Below are 14586 nucleotides of genomic sequence, written 5' to 3'. Positions count from 1 at the left end.
ATGCCTTTCTACTGCTGAATAATAACCCACTGTACAGCTATCCCACCATTTGTTAATCGGCTGACCTGTTGATGAACATATAGGTTATTTCTAGTTTGAGACGATTACAAATAACACGGCTATGAGCACTCAGATAGTATCTTTGTGTGAATATATGCTTTCAGTTCTCTGGCATAAATACCTGGGAGTGGAATGGCTGGGTCATACATTCATTGTCTTTAACTCTTTGAGAAACTACCAGATTGGTTTCCAGAGTGACTACACCATTTTTCACTCTTCCCGGCACCGCACGAGAGTTCTACTGGCTCCATATTCTCACCAACACTTGGTATGGGTTAGTCTTTTTCATTGTAACAACTCTGATGGACATGTGGTAATACTGTGCTGTGGTTTCAATTTGCATGCCTCCAGTAACCAATAATATTAAGCATTTTTTCATGTGCTTATTTCAAGCACAAGCTTTTACATTCAACAATACCGTTTCTCAAACAAATACCATAAGTGTCATTTTTAATGAAAAAATAAAGTCATGCCAATCCCCAAACTTTGCTTAAATAACTTTTAAAGTGATAATTATTGGGGCGCCTGGGTGGCTCAGTCGGTTGAGCATCCGACTTCGGCTCAGGTCACGATCTCGCCGTCCGTGAGTTCGAGCCCCGCATCGGGCTCTGGGCTGATGGCTCAGAGCCTGAAGCCTGCTTCCGATTCTGTGTCTCCCTCTCTCTCTGCCCCTCCCCCATTCATGCTCTGTCTCTCTCTGTCTCAAAAATAAATAAACGTTAAAAAAAAAATTTTAAGTGATAATTATTGTTATTACAATATTAACACGATACCAATAAAAAACCAGGCAAGCCTTTCTTTTACTGATAAATTTCATGACTATAAACAAGTAAATCCAAACAAAACTAAAAATTCATACTAATGCAAATCGTAATATGAGAGAGGCTTTTGCTGACCCTAAATCACCACTTGCAAATTTCCTCGCGTTGCTCCTACAGTACCCCATGATATTACGTAGCCTTTTCTTGGCAGGAATTTATAATCTGTGTGTAAAGTCTGCCTTCACTCTTTAGCCTGGGACAATCAAAGTAGTTCTTCTTGACTCCAACACAGTTATAAACACCAGTGCAAATGTGGGCACTGGCCCTGCATGGCAATACTTGTTTATAAGGGGAACCAGATGATGTAGAACATGCTTACGTTGTTTTGTTAGATTTTCAACGAAATGAAAAACACAATATCGAAATGCCCTCATGGCAAAGAAGTCATCCCGAAAGACGGGACTATGAATTCCAGGCTTTGGTACACACCCCAGGTAGAAAAGCCCCACACTGTGATATGGGGTCCTGGTGCCATCTTGACTTCACCACACTCCTTTGTACCCTGTGCCTAATAGTCCTTGCACTGTCCCATAGTGCTAACGACTCCTCCAACAACGTATATTTCATTAAGTCACTTGATTCCCCCGTGTGCCCGCTGAAACCCTGCGAGGAAGGCAGAGCATCACCCTGAATTGCCGGTGGGGAAAATGAAGCTGACCACCCTAGGTGAGTTTTCCCGCATTCACAAAGCAGAACCTGGTCAGGTCAAGGCTAAAGCCCGTTCTTCCAAATCCAAATTACATCTTTTTTCCTGTGTCACATGACTTCGCAGGCTTTATTACTAGGAAGAAACATTCTGGAGAACACACGAACCTGGGACTTTTTAAATAGCTCTTCTTATGCTCAAACAACCAAATGTTTTCCACCCATTTCCTCTCCACTAATCCAAAACAGACCCAGTGCCCTTTTCCCTATGATTCACATCTATTTTTCTTTAGATGTCTCTTTGTCCTCTTCAGTAGGAAACGCACAGTCTCAGGCACACAACTGGGTATGACACAATCCAGCTGCCACCCACCATGCGGCTACTGTCCATCATGAAAAACAGGGATGCTGTCCTCCCTCATTCCTACAAACAAGACACGGGTGTTTTCGTGATCGTGCCAGCTTTCAGTACCCTCAGGACATTCACAAATGTCATTAAGGATGCCACATTTCTTTTCCAGGTGCAACTTTTCAAATAAAGCTCTCAAAACCACTGCAACAAAACCGTGACATCTGCCGTTCGTCGAACTTTTGTTTCACGCCAGGCGTGATGCTAAAAGCTCACACGTGCCTCATCTCCACACCATGTCCCTGTGAGGCAGATCCTATCTTACTCCCCTTTTGGAGACAGTGAAGCGAATCTAAAGATTGCCAATGTTACACAGCTAATAACTAGCGGAGCCACGGATCAAACCCCAGTTTTTAAGTGCCAGTAACACATGCACTACATCACTAGGCCATCTCTGAGAAGTCATTTCCAATTTCCCCTCGCTATAGGGAATAGTTCCTTCAGCTGAATGTTCGTAGGCTTTCCACCGTCTCCCTTACCCCACTTACCCCTTCTGACCTTGTGCCGTCTTGATTTGTGAGTTGTGTCTCACTGTCCTTAGGAATCTCAGACATGGCTTAGCATACTGCGATGGCTACAATACACTGTCAGTGAATGGCTGCCCACTTGTCTGGGTAGCTGGCTGCATGGGTACGCGGGTGGATGGAGAGGATCCCATTGCTTTCATCTAACTAGCACCCTTATTTCTGGAAGTGACACCCGCCACCATCACCACCTATTTCACGTGTGGCCAATCATGTTGTCCCTGCTCACGAGAACAAAATTATTCCAGGATTCCTCTGCAATGGCAATGGACAGAGAAAGGGCAAGTGATCTGAGCACGTGCCTTCCCTGAAGTCATATATGGACACAGGTGGAGAGAAGTACCTCTTCCTTCTGGGACAGTTTAACTGGGTCAGTGTGATTCTGCGATGGCTAGAGCTCATTTTTTCCCTACCTTGAGGGGAGAGCCCACATGCAGGATGAGGGAAACATCATTTGAACCCCCGGATTCCGCCAGTCATGCCTGAAGCATGAATCACCACCAGGCTTACCCATTACATGAGCCACGTTTGGCTTGTACTGGCCACTTGCAATTTCAAATATCCTGAAAAATATAAGAAATCAAAAGCCTAGATAAGGACAGTTTTATTTATACAAATGGTAGCTCTGTATTATCATGAAATTGGTGAGGGTAGATGAGAAAGGCAGATGTGCTAGATGAGTTTTATGTAGTCCGTCATCATTCACAAGCCACGTATCACATAACACAACTTAGGTGCCATGGTGTTCACAGGGGTCTTCTCCTCCAGTCTCTTACTTACATTCATAGACATTAAAAAAGCTATTTATTTTCTCACCCATATGAAAAGCCCAGAAGTAAACCTGATTTCAGAGTAGACTCAAACATCACCATCAAGGACCTATTCCTTCCTCTAGCTTTAGTCTGATTCCTCCCTTGTTGGCTTTCCCCTCAGGCTTCCCGTGCTGAGCCCTTAGTGGTTCCTAGCTCTCTCTTCATGGACACAAACTGGCCACAGCAGTTTGAACACCACCTCCTCATAACGCACGAGCCAGACAAGGAAGAAGAGTCTCTTCTTGCAGCAACTACAAGGGAGCTTGGGAGAAGTCAAGTTGTCAGTGTCCTACAATTACATGATTAAAAAGGAGAAGTCTAGGAGTGCCTGTGTGGTTCACTCAGTTAAACATCTGACTTCGGCCCAGGTCATGATCTCATGGCTTGTGAGTTCAAGCCCTGCATCAGGCTCTGTGCTGACAGCTCAGAGCCTGCAGCCTGCTTTAGATTCTGTGGCTCCTTCACTCTCTACCTCTCCCCTGGTCACAGACTCACTCTCTCTCTCTCTCTCTCAAAAATAAAAACATTTTTAAAAATTTATAAAAAAAAAAAAAAAAAGATGGGAAATCTGTTTTCTCAAAGCAAAACTCATGTATTTTACCATTATGAGAGGGCCGGACACACACACACAAAGTGGAAAGAGCCAGGCCAACAGATAGACAAAGACAAAAAGAGAAGAGCCCAAGTATGCCCATACTGAACCATCGTTGAGTCTAGGAGTAGAAGGTATATGGATGTTTACTCCAAGATATAACTTTTCAATATTGCTATGGGTCTGTAATTTCCATGATAAAAAGCTGATGGGAAAAAAGAAGGTATGGAGGCCATTAGTGCTGTTCACCAAGTATTTTTAGCTTTCTGCCTTCAAGGCACATGATAAGTTTATACTTCCCAGTTTCTTTGAATTTAGATGTGGACAAGTGACTTGCTTTGGCCTACAAAATATGAGCTAGTGTCACTACTGGAAGAAGCTTTGTAGGCCTATATCTGATTCTCCATATTTTATTCCCACGGCTGCAGTGACCGAGGAAGCATGCATTTAGATAAAACCTCCCCAACCCGGGTCTCGGAGAGAATGTCTAAGAATAACCCCCAGACAAACCACCATAGACATGCATCTAAGAAAGAAATAAACCTTTCTTGTTAGGCATTATTAAGATACTGGGTTGTTTGCTATAGCGTCAATACCTAGATCATCCTGAGGGATATAAAACAGATGCTGTGCAAGAAAAAAAACTCCATCCTCTAAATAGCGGGGAGCTTTAACTATAAAGTTTTAACTCCTAGACCATTCTTAAATAGGAGCTGTCAAGCATACAGTCAGAGCAGACTAAAAATATTGATTTTGTTGTTGTTTACAATGATCAATTAAACACACCAAACACAATGTGCTCGCTCTTTTAAGGTATCTGGGCTATGAAATAATATTGGGAAAACAATTCCAATTGCCCGTATCTCCTTCTTTCCTACCCACCAACAACATGTCCTGGAATGGTGTCAAGACAGCAGGCAAGCATCCTTGCAAAAGGCTAGAATCTGTCCTATTAGCGGATTGTTTCTGACTCCGCAGGAGGGATGCAAGGAGCCAGCACATTGTAAGGCAGATCACTGCCCATTAATCTAACTGTGAAACAAAGGAAGGGGCAAATGTACCTGGCTCTCAGGAAGTGCCCAAGGAGAAGCTGTAATAGGCAAGTAGAATGAGAATGAATTCACCAGCAAATACCAACCAGAGAAGTAAATGACTTCTCTTCTCTACTTAGAGGAAATCTTTCTTAACTACTCAAAACCCTCTGCACCAACTCCACAAGCATTACCAGTTGTGCCAAGTTGCACTTGCTAAGTCAGTATTGGATTTTTTTTTTTTTTAAGGAACTCAAGTAACCTCTCCAGAGAGAAATCATTTAAAAGTGGAGAAGTCACCAGAGTCCAAACTATGTGGAAAAAAAGATTCTCAGAGAACAGAGAAAGAACAGGTAAATGTCTTGATGGATAGGTCTACGTTTTTTAGAAGGAAATTGATCATAGAATTTTGGGTTAATGATGGTTTCATGTTAGCTTTAGTATGGAAGTGCCACTCACCCACCTTGGAGAGCCCCTGCCTTGTTTTACCCCCCAGAAACTCCTTTGGCAGCTCTGTCTGAAGCCTTCACATTTGTCTAAATTGACTTAGCAGCCATATGATTTGGGGCAAGCTGTCAAAATCTCTGCGCCTCAGTTTCCCCCTCTATAATACGGAAATAAGACTATTGTAAAGATGCAATGAAATCACAAGGTAAAGTGCTTAGCAAGCCCTGGCACATAGTAAGAGCACAATAAATGGTTAGTTGCTATAATTATAATTTTTATGTCTTCCTTGGAAGGATCTTGTGTGTCCTTTCTGGGTGTTGGCAGCTTTTCCTTCCAACTCTTCAGGGGCTTACATCATTATTTTCTTTCCTCCTTAATTCAAGGAGATTGAACTATGTGCCAGGCACTGTCCTCATAGGTTGGTGACAATGATGAATGAGACAGATTTTCTTGTCCTCAATAGACAATACACAGAATGTAATGTGATCAGAATCTAATGTAATCAGAATCTAATGGCACCATGGAGGTGGGGCACTGAGTTGGCCTGAGTTCCCACAGTCCTACCCTGAGTAGGTGATATTTCAATGGTATCCTATCCCTAGGCCTACCTAGCTCCATACCCAACAGGACCTGCAAACTCTCCAGGTGCTAGGAAATAATCAAAACTCCCCACCCAGCTTTCAGGGCTGTGAAAACTGGCCTGAAAAAAAAAAAAGAGAGAGAGAGAGAAAGGTTCAGGAGAAACAGACCCTAGATTCTAAGAAGCATTGGGCTGGAGGCTTGACATAGGCATGGTTTTCTTGTTTGTATTGGAGATTTTCATACTAAAAACCATAAGGATAGAGCTTCTATTCCAATGACATTGGGAAAAGGATTCCAACGGCTATGTTTCCTTCTCTCTGCGATTCCTGCAATGGACATTTCTCATTGCATGCTTGGATCATAAAGCTTCATTTGACAGGCTTCCTGCATTTCGAATCTGAATTTATTGCTTCAGCAAAACCTGTATAATACCATGACCATTCATCGTGATTTGGCTAAGATAGTCCAGCTTTATGCCTGTTATTCTAGCATAATTATTAATAACATTACCTTTCACTTTCAAAGGTGTCCCAGCTTGAATGATAAGTTAGCAATTACAGAATCAACCTAATTTTAGTAAATCTCTCTAAAAAAATTTTTTTAGGGGTGTCTGGGTGGCTCAGTCAGTTAAGCGTCCCACTTCAGCTTGTCATGATCTCACAGTTCGTGGGTTCAAGCCCCGCATCTGGCTCTGTGCTGATAGCTTGGAGCCTGGAGGCTGCTTCAGATTCTGTGTCTCCTTCTCTCTCTGCCCCTCCCCTCCTTGTGCTTTCTCTCTCTCACTCTCATACTCTCAAAAAAAAAAATTAAACATTAAAAAAAAATAAGGATATTTTGATGCTGAAAATACCTTAAAATTATGAGAGAAGTGATATCATTCATATCACAGACTGAAAGAAACAGAGTAATAATACAAGTATTTACCATTTATTAAATAACAAATGTGCCAGTCATTATGCTAAAGACTCACCTCATTTTATTTCATGTGTAAACTTTATAGTTTCACTCTGACCAATTTCTATAGGTGTAGAAATGAAGCACAAGATGATGAAGAGACTTTCTGAGGAATCATCAAGGAGTAGATGGAAGTATCCTGTGGAGGGAAAACAAAATCATGATAACCAGAGGGAAGGAGGAAGTTACCAGAAGAATATGAGGCATGCAATTAGGGACAAAGCCCACACAATGAAGACCACTTGGTTCAAGGCCAATCATACCTCTTGGCTAGCACCTTGTAGAACCTGAAACACTAATGCATCTTGGGAGCTTGAATCACATTCAGCTGCCCAGATGCTTAAGGGAAGACCTGAAGTCCACTGACCCTGGAACACTGAGATACAAAACCTTTGCAATAATGAGGTTTTTTTCTCAACTATCTCCCCCCCCGCCCCGCCCACCCCCTACCTTTTCTTTGGCCTAGCACCATCTCTCTAGAGCTCTCTAGAACAATACCAAATTATAAATATTGTCATGACTTTTAAAATCCGAAGGCCATTAAGAATGGATTCAAGAGTGTCATGGCCTGCAAAGTCCCTGATAAGGCTCAGTCGCTGAAGATTAATCTCTCACCTCTTCTCAGATCTGTCTATTGGCTAACATGAAGCATGGTCCATGGATCTGAGCACTGGAAGATGGGTTTTGAACTTTCCTCTTGCATTATTCACATTCTTTCGGCCACTAGCAAGGGATTCTCATTTCCAACATCATGATTAATCTAATCCCTCCAAGTTTCCACAAGGAATCACATCTTCGTGAAGTTTAATTTAATGTAATTTGACGTAACACTGCCCCCTTGTGCCTCACTACATGAGGGGCCTTTTCGGGGAAAGGTTTATTTTTAATTAAAAATAAAATTTATTATTTCGGCACCTTATTGAACATTATGCTGGGGAGGGGAAGATGCATTTCTTGTTTATATCCCTTCATCATTTATCTCAGGCCTTTGTTACATTGGTTTCCATCATTGCTAACTGCTGGCCAAGGAAATCAGTTCTAAGGGGCAGACTTCAACATAAATCCACATGTGATTATTTTAAAGTAGCATATGGACGGAAATAGCAAACAATAATCCAGGCTGCCCAGGAATGAGGAGTTCAGGAGAAACTGAGTAAGAAATCAGGAAATGAAAAGAAAGTTATTAAATAGACTTGCCACAGCTGGCCTAGTGATTTCAATAGACTTGGTTAATGGGAAAAACAATCATAGAGAGCTCTTTAATTGCTTTTCTGCTGAGTTCCTTTCCACATCTCCATGTTTGCAGAGATTAATTAGGAGTTCCAATCACAACCTAAAACTAAACTCAATGAGACAGATCAGAGAATTAAAAAAAAAAAAATGGTGCCATGCTCTGGAGACTTCTGAGCAGTGTATCTCATAAAATTGATGGTCAGTGCTTCTGGTTTGCAAAAGATTACTTGCAAAGAATAAGTAAATGTAAGGGCAGAACGCTAATATCAAATAACGCACAAATCCTTACTCCTAGCTCAAAAATTGGGCCTGGGCATTTTTCTCTTGATTAGCCACTACTCAGCTCTCTGGGCGAGATATTGGTAGGAAAATGATCCAGAAAACTTTGGATGTTCTATAAATCACTGAAGCAAAGAGGATGCAGCCAAGCTGACCTCTGAGATAAGGTGACACACAAAGAGACCGCATAAACTAGCCTCTGGAAGTGTACTCGTCACCCTTCCGGGGACAGTTCTGAGAATTGTTCCATTTCCATTGGGTTTGTAAACTCCAGCATCACCTCCGTGATCATCTCAAGATAGACACATTGGCCTATGATAGATGTCTGGGGATTGAGTACATAGTAGGGGTGCGTAAAAAACCAGTCCATGTGCTTTTCTTCTCCACCCTTGACTTATCCCCTCCTAGGCCAGACTTTGCTTTCTGACGAGCTCTTTTTAACCCAGTCCAGGAGTTTCAGCTTTGCCTAAGGCTGTGGACATTCCCCATGTCTTGAACAACCAGAAGCCCCCTTTCCATTTATCTTTTATTCCTGGTTTTCGTTTTTTTTGTTTGCAGTATTTGTTTTTGTTTTAAGTGTGCCCCCTGCTGGTCTATTGTTTCACACAGAACCCCATCAGGGTTCCATGACAGACCAGCAAAAGTGCTCTAAGAGGTTGTGATTGTGATAGGTCTGTCTTGCCTAGTTAAGCAGGAGGGACAGGTTTCCCTGAAGAACTTTCACTCTCCATGAAGAAGGGGACCCTGATAGCAGTAGGCTAGGAGACTAGGGGGGAAGCAGAGGAGAATCATTTCCAATGGGAGACACGGGAAAGGTGAAAATCAATAAAGACATAAACACAGAGTTAAAATCAAATAAGCAGGAAGGAGACCATCACAAGATGAGACTGGGAAGGTCCATTTTGTGACATTTTTCAGGAGAGACTAAGAACTTTTCTCACCTCTCTACTATGAGGCTCCCCTTTCTTGATGCTTGGCATCCCCCTTCCCAAGCACACCAATTCTGGACCCAGCAATTCCCTCCACCCATCAAAACTAAATCTCAGCCGTGCAGCTGATCAAACGTGGTCACGCAGAGAAGTGACTGCAAAAGCTTGATGAATCACAGTAGTTCCTAAAATCTTGGTAGACTGCAGAGCCCATAAACCCCAAGATGGTCTGAGTTCAAATCCAACACTTCACTCTGTCAGTCTCCTCATCTGTAAAGCCTTTCTTCCCAGGCTTCTGGGAGAATTTAACAAGACAGTAGAAGTGCTCAGGGCAGCAAAGCAGGACATTCTTAGCTAGGATTTGCATTTCGATCATGGCACCAAGCTTTCAGCCAGAGGAATAAATCCTGGTGGCATTTTAGATAAGAGTGAGCTGGAAAGGCGTTTGTGCATTTTGTTCATCTTGGAGTCGTGTGCAGATCTCCAGCTGGGCCCAGCTGAAAGGCCAGGTTGACTATCTCATGAAGTAAACTGGAACATACTTCATACATCAAGTAGCCTGCCCTGGATAGAAATGACAGGATTTCTCTTGGAAGGGACACCGAATCTATGGGGCTTTTTGTCTTTTCTGAGTGGCCTATATTTACTGATCTGTTGTTAAAGAACATGAAAGGTTTCTGCAATTTCAAAAAGCATTTATTTTTTACTTAAAATTTCATCGAAGTCTTCTTCAATGAACTTTTTAGGGCTTGGATGTTTGCAACTTTTTCCTTAATTAAAAATTTGGGATGTTAAGATTATTTTACTTCCTTTATCAGATACCGTGCACGTTTTTCTCTGGCTGCAGTATTTATTACTGTTAAACGTAGGATAATAATCACATTTGTCAACACAATCATTACCTATTTTTTTTTCATTACCTATTTTGTATACGTCACCAATAGAGACTGTGTACATGTGTTGGGGTGGAGGAACTATTAGGAAAGGGGCCACAGACTGATAAGATCCCGAGTTTTAAATCCAGAAGGAGAGAAGAGTGACATCCACAGAAAACGGCTTCATAAGGAGGGGAAGAATAAGTAGCCCCCAAGAGACAGGGACCAGTGGCACTTAGCTATCAATGTGCATCAGCATCACTTGGAGAGTTTTTTAAAAATATGCAGATACCTCTGTTCCACCTCTCGAGATGCCGATTCCATGTACTGGGGGTAAATTCCTGCCTGTTTGTGATTGGTTTAAACAACGCACAGGTGATTCTGATGCGTAGCCAAGGTTGAGAACAGCTACTATGGGTCGACAGGAAGGGAGATTCAGAAGAGCACGAGTCCCTTTGCGCTTGGAGAGAACGAGAGAGTGGATTCATGGAAGAGATGACATTTTACACATATATGTGGTTGTAAGATGAATGCAGGCATAACGTATGTGATGTCATCCATAGAGCTGGCTCCAGATAAGCATGCATGTATTGGTCATCCTTAACTCAAGAACCAGAGAGACAAGGTAACCACCCGGTAGAAGATATGAGAGATACTCAAAGATAATACCAAACTCAAATGTGCAAGGAGGCCCTGGATATTCCACCAAGCAAGAGTAAAGCGCTGCCTGATGGAAAACAGAAAGGCTGAAAACTGCTGCAAGTTTAGAATTCCTACAATCCTGTCGTTCTAGAACTACAAAATGATAAAGGGGGGGGGGAGCACATCCAACATTATTGGAAATGTTACTTACAGCTGAGAAAAGAGGGCAGATGGATGATGGGAACGTGGCAGCACCAATGACTACAGCATGCATTGTCTTGAGTCTTCCCACGTCAAAGAGGGAGAGAGCTCCGATGGCTTCTTGAAGGTTTCTGCTTTACTGAGAAGGTGAGGCAACAGTCTAAACTCTGCCATTGAGCACCCTGTGTTTCTGTCTCGTTCCATGTGGCTTCCTTCACACTTCTGCTTTTATTGGAAGTACTGGAATGGCCATGAGCACCTCTGGAATTGTGTTCAAGTTGGAGACAGATTTAATTTGGGTTTATGTGGCTCATAGTCATTGCCATGTAGTGATGTGCAGGTCCTGAGCTGGAGGCCATATCTCAGCATGAATGTGCCCTGTAGTAACTGACACCACAAACATGTTAAAAAGAAAAAAAAAAAAAAACATTGAAACATATAGAGCCAGAGGCTCATATGCAAAACACTCTGTCTATTTGTATAGCTTACAATATGGAAGAAATAGAGGTTTTCCCAAATTTGACAACAATTTTTAAAACAATTTTTTCAATGTATGATCTTGCTATGTGTGAAGGTGAAAATAACCGTTATAAGCCACAAATAGTAAAAATCAAATTTTGATCAAATATGCTAGAGAAGAGATTGAATCTCTAATATCTTTCTATTCTCTCCTTAAAAACAATATGAGGGGTGCCTGAGTGGCTCAGTCAGGTATACGTCTGTCTCTTGATCTTGGCTGAAGTCATGACCTCACGGTTCATGAGGTCGAGCCCCACGTCAGGCTCTGCACTGACAGCGTGGAGCCTACTCGGTATTCTCTCTCTCCCCCCCGCCTCTCTCTGTCCCTCCCCTGTTTGCATGCTCTCTCCCTCTTTCTCCCTCTCTCTCAAAATAAATAAATAAATAAACTATGAAAAAAATATGATAAAATATCATATGAAAAGTTCTTCAACTATGGAGATATGTCAGGCAGTTAACTAATAAAAGTATAATGCTCTTTTTCTGGATTTTGTGTGATGTCTGTGGTATCTATCAGCTTTTTGAAATGTGTTACTTGTTGTGATTTTTTTTTTCATTCTAAGAAAAAAACCCCACTGTGTTCACATCACTATAATTTTTTGCCTCTCCTGAAATTCACAACAAAAGAAGCATTATGGGGAACATTCTAAATGTCGCATCTCATCTCTAATCTCAAGACGACAAGAAATTATATGTTTTTTATTCATTTAAATCAAATCGTCTAACTCCCAGGGCTTAGCTTTTCAAGAATTCAGGAAATTCTCAGTCATCATTGGTGTTTCTGCCCTCCCAGAAACACCTGGTTCCCAAGGTCTTACCCAACCCCAAGCAAGAGGGTGACGTGTCTATTTATCTGCTAGGGCGTCTATGGCACACTGCTCCAAGGAGACTCTATGGCTGCCCTGCTTTGCTGGGGACATAGCCATCTTGGACTAGTTTTAGACCCCTTCAGCTTATGGTCCTTTTCTGGGTTTGCTGTGTACACATCACTCTTCCCCAACCCAGGAATGGGGCATTGGATGGATCTGCCCCATCCCAGTCCCCAGTGAGCTTCACCACATTTAGGTACGTCCAAATTCCTAGGAATACTCCCTTATTCTCTATCCTTGACCTCAAACACTCTCCCTCGGCTCTACAAGCTAGGACCCTTAGTCCCATATCTTTTACAAGCTTAGGCTTTCAAAAAGGCAGGAAAAGCATTGTCTTCAGGCAACACTGGTTCTCAATCATGGAGGTAAAAACCTAGGCTGAAGGAAAAGTCAAAGGCCTGGCTACTTTCGGGAACAGAGAGAAAGGGAAAATATAGGGAGAATGTTGAGCAAAACAGAAATACTCGATTAGTATCTCCAATTGAAAGAACAAATCTGACCACACCACTCCCTAAACCGCACCTTTTCAGTGGCTTGCGATCACTTAGTAGATACAGCAACTAACCAGTAACGACAAGACCACTTACTTGTAGCACCTGCCCCCCCAATTCCACAGAGGTGCATTAATAATTGCAATGTTCATCAGACTGCTTAAGGGTCTTGTTAAAATGTGTGTTCTGATTCAGAAGGTCTAAAGTGAGGTCTGGGATTCTGCATTTCTAACAAGCTCCAGGTGACACTCCAGGACTTCAAGGACCACATTTTGAGTAGCAACAGACCACGGCTTTTTTTTTCCCGAGCGTCCAGCACATCACACAACACCCTTGTTTCATAGTGGATTGTAGAATGACCTGTCCTTAGAGTTACCTGGGGACTTTTCTTTAAAATGCTGGTTTCCTGGATCTCACCCCAGATTCACTCGTTAGAATCTCTGTGATGGGTTCCATTAAGTGCATTTTAACAAGCCCCTTGTTAGGCTTCATAGCATTTAGCAGCCATTGTTCTGACTTTGCCCATGATTAACTACTCAAAGTATTCCTAAGGTACCTTTCACTTTCCTGACCCCAGGACTCTGCATAAACTGGAGCCTCCAGGGTCCTTATCCAGTATCATTCTTCACCTGCAGTCTATCCCTTCTACGTGCATTATTCCTACTAAGCCTTCAGAAACCTTCTGGGTCGTCTGTCAATCTGGACTCAGTACACTTCTGTGCTGCTTTCAAGCATCCTGTGAATACTTGGATCCCAATATTATGACTAGTTGCATGTCTCCCTCACAGTCTGTGAGCTGCTTGAGGGCAGGGAGTTAACATTTATATACCATGGACATGAACCAGTACCAGGGATGGATAAACAAATGAATGGATAAGATGAAGAGAGAGAGAAAAACAGAGAATGAATTAAAGGCAGATCAGTCTTCACCAAGGTTTATGAGGCCTTCCCAATTGTTTCTGCCATTTCTCATTTCTCCTCGATCACCAGCTTCCACTTCCATAGTCTCTTTCGCTGTTTGTCAACTCAGATGAAAAAATTCAGCCCTTTTCCTGTTTCTACAAAAGTATCCTGAGGGCAAGGAAGAATTTGCTAGAAGACAAGGGATGAAGAGAGCAACCAGATCAGAACTCTTGTCAGATCACCAGTCCACCTCCTTAGTGCCCTCTACACTCATTGCCCAGAGAAACCAACTTAGTTCCTTCCAAGTTTGCAGAATACACCACACTGATGCGTGGATAATTGACATTTCCCTCTATTGCATCCTAACAGAACCCTGAGATTTTTAGGGATTCACCAATCCAAGCAACCACGTGCTTCAGAGGACCTCCCCTATCCCCAACTCTGAGGACAGGCTTGGCTTATCAAAGAAGTGATTGACAAACATAGGTAGGGGCAGGTGACCCAATCCAGGCCAAGAGACAAGTGAGAGAAGGTTTCCTGAGGGGCTCATAAGAAAAGTGTCCTCATTCATAGGAGATAGCCCAAAAAAGAGATTGTCTCTTTTCTTCCCTCAGCCATGATGGTTTGATATGACACCTAAAACTGTTACAGGCATCTTGCCACCAGAAGGAGGAGGAAAGTGACTTTGAGAATGGCCGCAGACAAATGGAAAGAACCAATGAGATAGAAATAACATAGTAAGTTCACCAAACCCATTTCCTTTTCCTC

General features: G+C 42.4%; 1 long non-coding RNA gene across 1 annotated transcript; it reads right to left on the bottom strand.

The window, feature by feature from the left end:
- Positions 1-493: 493 nt before the first annotated feature.
- Positions 494-11447, bottom strand: LOC131508466 (uncharacterized). The gene is made up of 3 exons (XR_009260027.1): positions 11047-11447; positions 6894-7016; positions 494-3022 (listed from the first exon to the last, which is right to left on the bottom strand). It is a non-coding gene; the product is annotated as an uncharacterized LOC131508466 (long non-coding RNA).
- Between the last annotated feature and the right edge of the window lie 3139 nt (positions 11448-14586).

The sequence above is a fragment of the Neofelis nebulosa genome, chromosome 4 (assembly GCF_028018385.1).
Source record: "Neofelis nebulosa isolate mNeoNeb1 chromosome 4, mNeoNeb1.pri, whole genome shotgun sequence".
NCBI lineage: Eukaryota > Metazoa > Chordata > Mammalia > Carnivora > Felidae > Neofelis > Neofelis nebulosa.
The sequence above is the reverse complement of the archived record's forward strand: the minus strand, read 5'-3'. Positions and strand labels throughout refer to the sequence as shown.